We start from the raw sequence: 10,688 nt of genomic DNA on the forward strand, positions 1-10,688 counted from the left end.
CTATGTGATAAATTATTTTGTTCTTTTATTTGATTAATCATTTTATGAGTTTTAAATAAAAGCTTATTTTATAAACATTTATGTACATTATTATTATTGTCTTTTTAGTCCTGGTTGCACATTATTAGTCAAAAATTTAAAAATTATTTTTTCAGCAACGAATAATCTTTCTTCTACTACTCTTCTACTTAACAATTCTGTTATTATATGCAACCTTATAATAAAATATAGTATTTCTAATTTTACATTAAAATTTATATATATTATCTGCAATAAAAATATATATATATTTGGTCTTAGACCACAGTAAACTCTTGTGGGAATTTTATCATCAATAAATTGCAATGAATGACAAAAATGCATTTCGCGATGTTAACTTTTTATGAAAAAATATATTGGGTATAATTCAGATTAAGATAGTTTGTATAATTTAAACAAACCTAAATATTGTTTTAATTAAAGGGAGAGGGAATGAAACAAATGTTAATTGAAAGGAGTTTTAGCACTGCTTAATAAGTACATGGTACACTTAATTTTTAAAAAAGTTTGGGTCTTTTTGTTTGGAACATTAACAGATGCAACTCTTTAAAAGTTTCGTGGCAAGGAGTACTGTTTTCGTTGTCTTTCATATAAAGGTTCTCTTCTTTCTTCATTTGGGCCAATCTCCATTACTGTTGAACAACAGTTTTTTTAATTAGAGAAAATCGCTAAAAAAACTAATAGAATAATCAGTAGTCATTTTCTCAATAATGTCCCTTTTACTCAGTTTATAGGCGATTTCATTGCTGGATACATTTATATGAGAAAATATCCAATAAGTGGATATCTGTGATCATTGTCATGTATTTCAACTGATAAGTATTTGAATAACCACATGATCTTCAGCTGGATTCCAATTCTGTAAATGTTGAGTAGAGCTGCAGCTGTCTGTAGATACTACTGAAACCAGTATCGCTTAAAATGGCCCTCAGGCTTTCATTTATTGCAGTTAATTTATTCATGAAAACTGAGCTGTTATCTGTATTTTGTGTTGAAAGTTCAGCAGTATAATCATTGTATTTAATAAAAACACTACATCCAGTACAGTTAGCTCATTTTTAATGCCGTTTGTGTATATCCTAATGGCATCATTCGGAATATCATTTATAGATTTGAAACCTATTTGTTATAGATAGTCAAGGACCTGATAATTCTTATTATTGATATTCTTTTTAATGCCATTTGTGTATATCCTAATGGCATCATTCGGAATATCATTTATAGACTTGAGACCTATTTGTTATAGATAGTCAAGGACCTGATAATTCTTATTTGTGTAAGACATAAATTCTCTATGCAACAACACACCCGACAAGCTCTCTGCTGGACAAATGCAGAGTTTCAGTAAGGTAAGCTCCACTAAATGGGAGATGATATTCATTCCCCCCCCCAACTAAATGTGTTGTGTGTTGTTCTTTAAACATTGATTATTTCTTCATTCACAAAGATATTCAGAAATTTGTCTGTGAGTTACGTAGCTTTTTAATTCATTGAAATATTTCACAATGATCGAGTTTCTTCATGAAACAGCTGTGGGAGTTTTCCCTCATAAAGTACTCTTTTATTTAGGCACCTGTTTCTTAAACATATTTTGGTACGAGCTACACTTAAATGAACTCACTCAAGTTTTTTAAGATTGATAGTGGAGGCACTAATCTATACCGGAAACTCGTATTCCAGGATACTTCTTATAATGGCAGTACACGTTCTCGGGAATGTTTTAGCATTGCCACCTCAATTTGTACTAGAAATAAGTTAAAGAATATTGAGACTCCCACTTTCCTTTTTAGCCAGATTTACGATGTGCCCATAGCCCATAATCTCTTGAGTCCATGACAAAATCCAAGTGCATTGGATATTTAACATATGAAAGAGTCTGATAATTGCAATAAATCGAGGTATGATATGAGTACTAATACTTGTTAGTATTGAAAAAAACTAATTTAGGATTGTGAAAAATTGAATGGCAGTTTGTATTCATTAACACATTTTAACATGTCATTTAAGGTAAAATTTATATTTGATTTAATAAGATTGATGTCAGAATCAGAGACCACATGGCAGTGTTTTCAGCAAACTTTCCAGCCTCACATTTTATGGGTATGACCTCTTTAATTCCAGCTGTGTACAAAGTAAACTTGGTGACTGGTGCTGTGATCTCTTCTAAAATCACACTTTTCTCTCGGCAAAATATCTCTGGACTCAAGATAAAAAATAACTCTAATAGAATATTTTTTTCTATGATTTTACATGGAATGGAGAAAGCTTTGTTACAGGTGTGTAGATTTCAGGACAGCTAGCCTTCTTATCTGATTTTCTAATTGGAATAATAGTTGCTCTCTTCCAGTTTTTGGAGAGTTGACTTCATGCAGGAAGAAGCAATTGTTAAAGAAAGGGTTATCCATTTTCAAGCTGAGGTAAGCATGTGCCAGATTTCTAGCTTTGCACTTGATGACCTTATCTTCTCTTGCGAGGTTTCTCCATTGTGTAACTCATGATTCTAAACATAAGCTGCATATAAGCTTATTTTCTGCACACCATGGGGTTATGTTATCCTTCTCTTTGCACATTTTTCTTGAAGCTGTGGGTCATAGAGTTAAAGTTGTTCAGTCATTTAATCCTGTCCTGCAAAGTTTGTTGTCTTGATGAGACTTTTTATGTATCTTATCTGTTGAATAGAAAAGAAAAGCATTAAATAAATTCTTTTTTTTATTCCCTCCTGGTGTGGTCTGTTTCATTACGAAACTTGAATAATAAATGTAAGATTATATGTAGTTCCTATATTGGTTTTATGTTTGAATACAATACATGTTTTAGAAACCTGGCACATTGTAGTGCCATTGTAATATTATAAATTAACTTAAAGCATTTAGTGTTATAATGTATTTTACATACAGATTTGAAAATATGAAAACATTTTAAAACCTGTATGTTTGTATTTATTTATTATAAAAAGACAGAATAATGAAAGTTTTCAGTTATATATATTATCTTGAAGTGGGGAAGTATTTTTTGATGTTTCTGCAAATCAGGATGATATGTAAAAAATATGAAAAAAATAATTAGTTTTCTAATTAGCTTTATGGATAAGTTTTTTTAGTAACTATTCTTTTTCAAAGTAGGGGCTGAGTATGGATTATTACAATACATTATAAATTATAATGCTAGTGCAGCTCATAAATGTCATATTTCTGTATTATATATAGCAAGTTAATTTACTTTTGGAAAGATATTATTTTGTGTAAAATTTGTAACTGTGTATATTTATTTATTTATTTACTTATTTAATTTATTAATAAGCATTTTGTTTAGTATTTGTATAGAAATCTGCATTTTGGTGTGCAAAATTTTAAATGAGTTGTGTGTTTTAGTATTTTTTCTCTATATCATTCATTTTATTATTTATCTTATTAGTTCTCTTCATTTCCATCTAGTTTCCCCCCCCCCACATTACCAGTGGCTCAGGCCGCTGAATACTGGGAGTTTGACATGGGTTTGATCCTAGGCAAATGGGTTGTCTACATGGTTGCTTTCATGGCTTTCATCATGTGTATAGTGACTATGAGACAGTTTCCCTTAGAACTTCCTCCACGAAGCGATCCTTTCCAAATACAGAAAGCTCTTGTGTGCTTTGGCAAGTTCAATAATCTAACCTGTCTAATTGTATAAATATATAAATCAAAGCTATATGTAAAACATTTTTTTACTACTCTTTTTTTATTTAAATTTCTGATTTAGCATAGTTTTCTGATATATCAGTTTTTTCTTTTCTTTTTCTTTTTTTAAAGGATTTTCATGCTGTGATTATATTGTATGTGAAATCATCCTCATATGAGTGAAAAATATGAAGATGCTATAAAACTTTCAGGAGATAATTTACTTATTTGTTTTTAATATGGATTTAATACCCTTGATTTTCTGTGTCCCATTTTCTATAATTGCAGCAAAGCTAAGCTTTTTAATATCAATGCAAATTTTTCACATATGGTAAAATGATGTACAGGTCTGCATCATTATATACAATTACATCAAATATGGAATATTCACTTGATTCCAAGATTGCAGCGCAGGTGGAGATTCTATGTGTATGTTTGAATCTAAGATTGTTTAACTTACTAATGGAATCATGATGTAAGATTTTTAATTTCTCATTTATGTCTTTGATATTGTAAAGGCGGTATATATGCAAGATAATTAGATTATCTAAAACTATATACTTTTGTGTAAATTTTAAATATGCATGTATTATTTAGTATAAAGGACTATATAGTAGGCATTGCTTAATGTGATCATGGCTTATTTGGATAGCATTAATGGAGTGATAACAATAAACAATGAGAAAAAATAAGCTTCAAAATAGTGCTGAAATTTAACTAATTTAATATAAACACTAGAAGAAAATATCAATAAGAACTTTCAAAGAATTTTTATTAGAAAAATGCAAAAACTTGTTTATGAACTGTTCGTAACATTTTTGGAAATTATTTGATCAATGCTATAACCCTAATCTTAATACTCGAAGAACATCCCTCATTCACTGGAAGAGAACATCCAAATGTAAAATTTTAAAAATAGGAATTAAAGAAACCTTAATTTAGCGTAGATTATTTTCCGGGAAATTTTTAAGAATCCTGGAAAAATTCCGGAGAAATGTTTTTTGCTCTTGAGAAGAGAGACCTGTGTCTGATCATCCTCAAAATTGATGAAGTTATTCAAAATTTAAGCCAAACTAAGGCTGTTTTTTTGCTTTGCTTTAAGGGGCTGACTAATATTGAAAACAAGCTGTGTAGTGATGTAATCCCTCACTTGCTTGTTTTTATAATCTGTTTTGACCATATTTGGTGACTTATCAAGTATCAGTTAAAAAAGATATTTTATAATGATGTCCCTTATTTTGCATAACAAATTTATTTTAAGTTTGATGCCTTTACTGCACTTCTCAACTTTCCCTCACATTTTCTTGCCAGGATGTAAATTTAAAGTTAAGGGAAGTGAGTATTTAAACGGGTGAATTGCTGCTGAGTTTAATCAGAGCGTGTGTTCGCTAGCCAGTGCATGTTTCGTTGCTATTTTGCTGCTAGTAAGCCTCTTCGCCATTCCGGATTATCGTCATGCCTGTTACTTTTTTGTGAGTCAACCTGTTATCTGTAATTTAATGTACTAATCCAGCACTACTTTAGATTTTGACTTGAATTATAATATACATTTTAGTTTCACTGCAAGTTGATGGTGCCATTGTAAAGCATGAAGATCATGCCTTTTTGTTAATTATTTGAAGTAAATAAAGTGTTACTTTCACCTTCTTCTGTGCTGGTAATTTATTCATGCCTGTGCAAGAATTCGCCAAGTTTATTGTAGGATTTAATTTAGTTTATGTGGAATAACAGAGACAGATCTTACAATACTTTGATAATATTAACCAAATTTTTAATGCAATAAGCAATATATTTTTTCATGTTTCTGTGTACAAATGGGTGGGACTTGGCAATTTCATAACAGCATCCAAATGGCAACATGAAGTGGCATCTGTTGTAATAAATTCTGAATATATATATATTAAATATTGATTTGTATATATAAAATAGCCATGATTTTTTAAAAGCTATTTTAAAGAAAATATATCTTTAATTCAATTTAGAATGGTGACGTATGTGTGTGTGTGGTTATATTTCTCTGCTAGCAAAGAATGTTAAGTAAAGATATGTAATATTTATTCTGGAAATTTTGCCAGTTTTTCAATATGTATTTCTGAGACGAGCTTCATTCAGCTTAATAAATGTTACATATAATACAATTTATTCATTGATAAGGTTTAATAACTATATTTCCTTTAGAAATGTTGATCAAAGTACTTTCATGAATAGGCAAATATTTCAAAGCTGCATTTACATATTCATATATGAGCATCTATTATTTATTTTCTGTAAATCATTGATTGCGTATGTGCGTGAAGTATTTCACTTCTGCAGTTTTTTTCACTCTCCTGTCAAGGAAGAGGGCAAACTTGATGCAAGATTATTGACTTATGCTATACTGAACTGTAGTTAGAGAAAAATGCCAAATTGTTTGTTAAAATTAATAGGAATTGTTTTAAATCATTGTATCAATTTTATATTTAGTGGTAATAATATCATTAGACTTCGCTTTAGCATAAGAGTAAATATGAAATAAACTTCTAAGAATGATATTGTGGTCAGTGCCAATTTTTGGTTATGTGAGATAAGTCAATAACATGTTGTTGTACATAGAACCAATAACGTCTTTACGTGTGGTTTGAAGTTCAAAAGATAAATAACCATTTCTTTTAATCCATACAGACAGAAAACTAGGTAATTAAAAAAGAATACTTTTATTAATTAAAGTGAGAAACATCCAAACTTTTGTGTGTTCTTTTAATATATCAAAGTAAATGAGAAATGTATTAATATACAATACAATTGCTATTGTTTTCTGCTTACCTAGGTTTACTTTTTATAATATTAGATTATATATGTTATATTTTTAGTTAAGATACTCTTACATGTACACATAACAGTTTTAAATAAAGAACAGATTAAAGGGGGGATCTTTCTATATTTTTTTTTTACAAAGTTTCACAACTTATGTTACTTTTACTTGTTTCCAAACTCGTTGGATGCATAACTTTTCACAATGAATGTCTTTCCAATTCATTGTGAAAAGGATCTTTGGTAGCTGTTTTAATCTATCAGTGGCAATAATTTTTGGGGAAAATTAAACAGCTATTTTTTATTAAAACACTATCTACAGTTGCTTAAAAATATTTGGTGTAAAGAGATTAAATATTAGAATAGCATTGGGCTCCTTTTAGAAGCAGGGCGTAATGGGAAAGATGACACTGCTTGGGATTTATGTAATATTTTTTCTAAGAAGAGTTTATGGGAAATAACGTAGTTGAAATATGAAGTTTCTTAGATGAAAAATAAAGCATTTTTGATTAATTATTTAAATACTCTTAAACTATTTCAGTTTTTAACATAATAATATGTGAATTTATTAATTTATTTAGGCTGTCCTGCTGTATTATTATATAATTGTTACTTGCCAAAATGCATAATTTGTGTAGATTTCTGTGTATAAAAGGAAATTAAACAATTTATAAACTTGTTTTGTTCACATTGAGATTTTAATTTTGTTAATAGTATTTAACAAATGCAAACATAAATTATTTTGAATTAAAAATATAAAATTGTCATAATTAGATTATTACATGTATGTGGCCAGTGCTTAATTGAAAATAAATTTAAAAAAATACCTACTTCAAGTTAAATTCTTAAAAATGATTTTCATTGGTTTATATTTTTTTCTATTGGCAATATTTGCCATGTTCTTGTTCAAAATATGGTTGTATTTCATGGGTATCCTGGATACCCATGAAATACAACCGACATTATGTTTGTATAATGTCTCAATTATTGAACAAAAATAATTAGATAGATTATGGATTAGTTTTTGTACATAAGGGAAGAAGGGAAAAAATTCAATGCTGATCTTAATGAGCCTAATCTATGTCCAAATTTGAATTTACAGTTGTTATATACATTTCGTGGGCATGAACTACTTGAAAGCATTGGGCTAGTTTTTCAGTTGTTTTCTACAAACATCTGAGTTGGTAGTTTGGAAGAAACTTAAAATGCACACCAATTTCCCACCAAATTGATAGCGTGATCTTTTTGTGTTACGATTTAGCTTTCAGTGTGATTTGTGCTAATTTATCTTGTCTGGACCGTGATTTTTTTCGATGAATATTACTGTAAATGATCCTTTTTTCATCACCAATGGCAATTTGTTTCAAAAAAGGTCAGTTACATTACATTTGAAATGTGTGTTACAAATATTGATTTGTTATGCTAAATGAATGTCTTTCCAATCGATGTGGAATCCAAATATCAAGCTTCTTAACGAGTCCAAGACATCTTATGCTATTTTTAATTGTTGTGTGTGCTATATTTAACCTTTCTGCAATCTATTGTACAGTTATATGATGATTTTATTCAATTATGGCTTTAATTTTGTCAACTTCAGAAGGTCAACCAGAATGCTGTTCAATTTCAAGTTAAAAATCTTCACAACAAAAATTTTTAAACCAATTCGGACACATGCTTCTGTTAAATAATCAACACTAAACACTTTACATATTTCTTTAAGCCTAAGCTGCTTTTTTGCCTTTGTGGAAATAAAGATGTAACATATGTTGAAAATGTTTATATTTGACCCCCTAGTAAACAAAATGCAGAATGCAAAATTTGTTTCTGTAGAAACCTAAAAGTGTCAGCTGTCAAATTTCAAAAGCAGAAAACAGAAGACATATCTAAGGACAGAAGAATAACAAAACAAACATAATGTTATCTATTTGTGCAAACTGCTTGCCAACCCGATAATATGTGAATGATTTACTGAATAGTTGGTCTGCAGTAGTTATTGCTTTATGTATATCTATACAAATCATTATTCCATGAAGTATAATTTGAAGTTCAATGAATAAGTTTATGTATAAAAATAGATTAAGTGATATATGCTTATTTGGTGAGAAGGGTGCATGACATTCAGCCGACAAGGACATTTAGCCAACAGGACATTTATGTGACACAGAGAGTTAGCCGTCAGGACATTTAACTGTCAGGACATTTAGTCAACAGGGCATTAAGCCGACAGTGTCGTTTAGCTGATATGTACCCAATAATTATTTAAACTTACTATCAATTACAAAAATTTCTCTACTTCTACGTAAGTTCAGTATTTAAGTTATTTTTTTCACTTATCAGTGAAATTTATTTTTGATTCTTTAATATCCCATATGTGCTTTTAATTCTTGTGTAATTTAGCATAGTTTGATTTATATCACATTGTTTAATGTATATTAGCTAAATTGAAAAAGCATTGCATGCCTTCATAGTGTAGTGGTCAGCATGCTCAACGCGTTTCGAGAGGCTCGTAGTTCGGGTCCCGGTGAAGGCGTTGCTCACTTTTCATCTCTCCTGCTTCAAAATAACCCAATGTCTCTACAGTGGCACCTGAACTAAAAGGGTGGTTAGTGATGATTCTTCACCCCCAGAATTTGATGATTGGGTCTCTTAATCCTCAGTCAATCTTTGAAAAGGGAAGTATATAAGGAATTTCTCCTGCTTTCATAGTGTAGTGGTCAGCACGCTTGACACATTTCGAGAGGCCCGTGGTTTGAGTCTTGGTGAAGGTGTTTCTCATTTTTCATCTCTCCTGCTTCGAAATAACCTAATGTCTCTACAAGTTTATTGACAAAAAATAGTTCATGATAATTTTCATTATATTTCGTACTAATGAATTAATAGAAATGAAGGTTCTATATAGCAAAATGTAGTAATCTAGTTTATTATTTTTGTCAGCATTAATATTAAGAGACACAAATGTGCCTCAGTTGAGAGAGTTTGTCATGTAATTGAAACAAAAGTGATTTTAATAATTAAGTCTTCTGTTGCACTCAAGGTCAGGTGTAAATTCATATGTCTAATTCTCTCTTATTATTTTTTAAGTGCAGTGGAACACTAATAATAAATGTGGTCACCATGTAGGTGGCTGAAGTCGCTTAATACATGGTTTGATGCATGCTAAGTATCTAAACTGACTGTATATCCAGTAGTGTATAAGCAGTTGTGACATACCTGAAGCCATATGTAAAATATTACATGCATGTGTGTAATTGATCCTAATTTTCTGATATTTCAAAGACTAAGTATTTTTTGCTTAAAAGTAAAAGTTTTTATTTTTAAAAAATAAAGTTTAAAATTTTTTAAGCTTTCTTTGGCATCAGATTCAGTTTCATGGTAATTATTTTCATTGCTGGAAAAATATTAAATATTATACCATTTGGATGTAAATTATCTATTTGTGTAGGTATTTAGTGAAACTGTATTATGATACAATTCAGAGCCGGATTTATACTTGATAAGGCCCTAAGCTATTTGAAATATGGGGCCCTTTATAAGTCTGTTATACTATATTTTAATTTTGGGGTGGGCCTAAGCTATGGCTGGTGTAGCTTATACATAAATCTTGCACTGATAAAATTTTGCTTAGAAATTTGAAAATGATTCTAGTATTTTGTGTTTATTGAATGAAAAGATATTATATATTATTTTTTAACTTGCATCCCTCTCTTTAAAAAGATTTGTTGTGAAATGTGCTTCTGTAAATCCTCATCTGTAAAATTAGGAATTTTTATTCAGATACATTTTTGCAGTTAAATGAATGTTTGTAGCATTATGTCAGATTTTTATTTTATTGCTTTTTCAGCTTATTTGTTACTTATGTAGTGTAATGCATATGGTTATATTTAATGTAATGATATGTTGCTTTAAATAAGTTTAAATATGTAATTGAAATTGTTTCTTGCTTGTAAATATGTTTTGCAAAATGTATTGATGTTTAAGAATAATCATTTTGTAAATATGTACTTTTTTTAATTTGCTAAAATAAGATTTTCTTTAAAATTTTGAAAACAATGAAAGCATTGAAAAGTACATTGTTGTGACTTCCATTGTTGAATGTAAAATACCTTAATAAAAATGGTTTTGTTCTTTCATTAATATGATGTGACAAACATGGATATGCAACAAATCTTAAATATTTATTAAAATCTAATGGCTTGAAGGTTC

At 29.5% G+C, this 10,688-nt stretch overlaps 1 pseudogene across 1 annotated transcript in view; it reads left to right on the forward strand.

Moving 5' to 3' along the window:
- Positions 1–10,688, forward strand: part of LOC118200716 (uncharacterized) — a 103,253-nt pseudogene extending 92,565 nt beyond the window's left edge. The window contains exon 3 of the transcript XR_015042701.1: positions 3,474–10,688. The product of XR_015042701.1 is annotated as an uncharacterized LOC118200716 (transcript). The remainder of the gene's footprint in view (positions 1–3,473) is intronic.

This window comes from Stegodyphus dumicola, chromosome 8, assembly GCF_044657685.1.
Source record: "Stegodyphus dumicola isolate Sdum_Otavi_A_Nest chromosome 8, ASM4465768v1".
Classification (NCBI taxonomy): Eukaryota; Metazoa; Arthropoda; class Arachnida; order Araneae; family Eresidae; genus Stegodyphus; species Stegodyphus dumicola.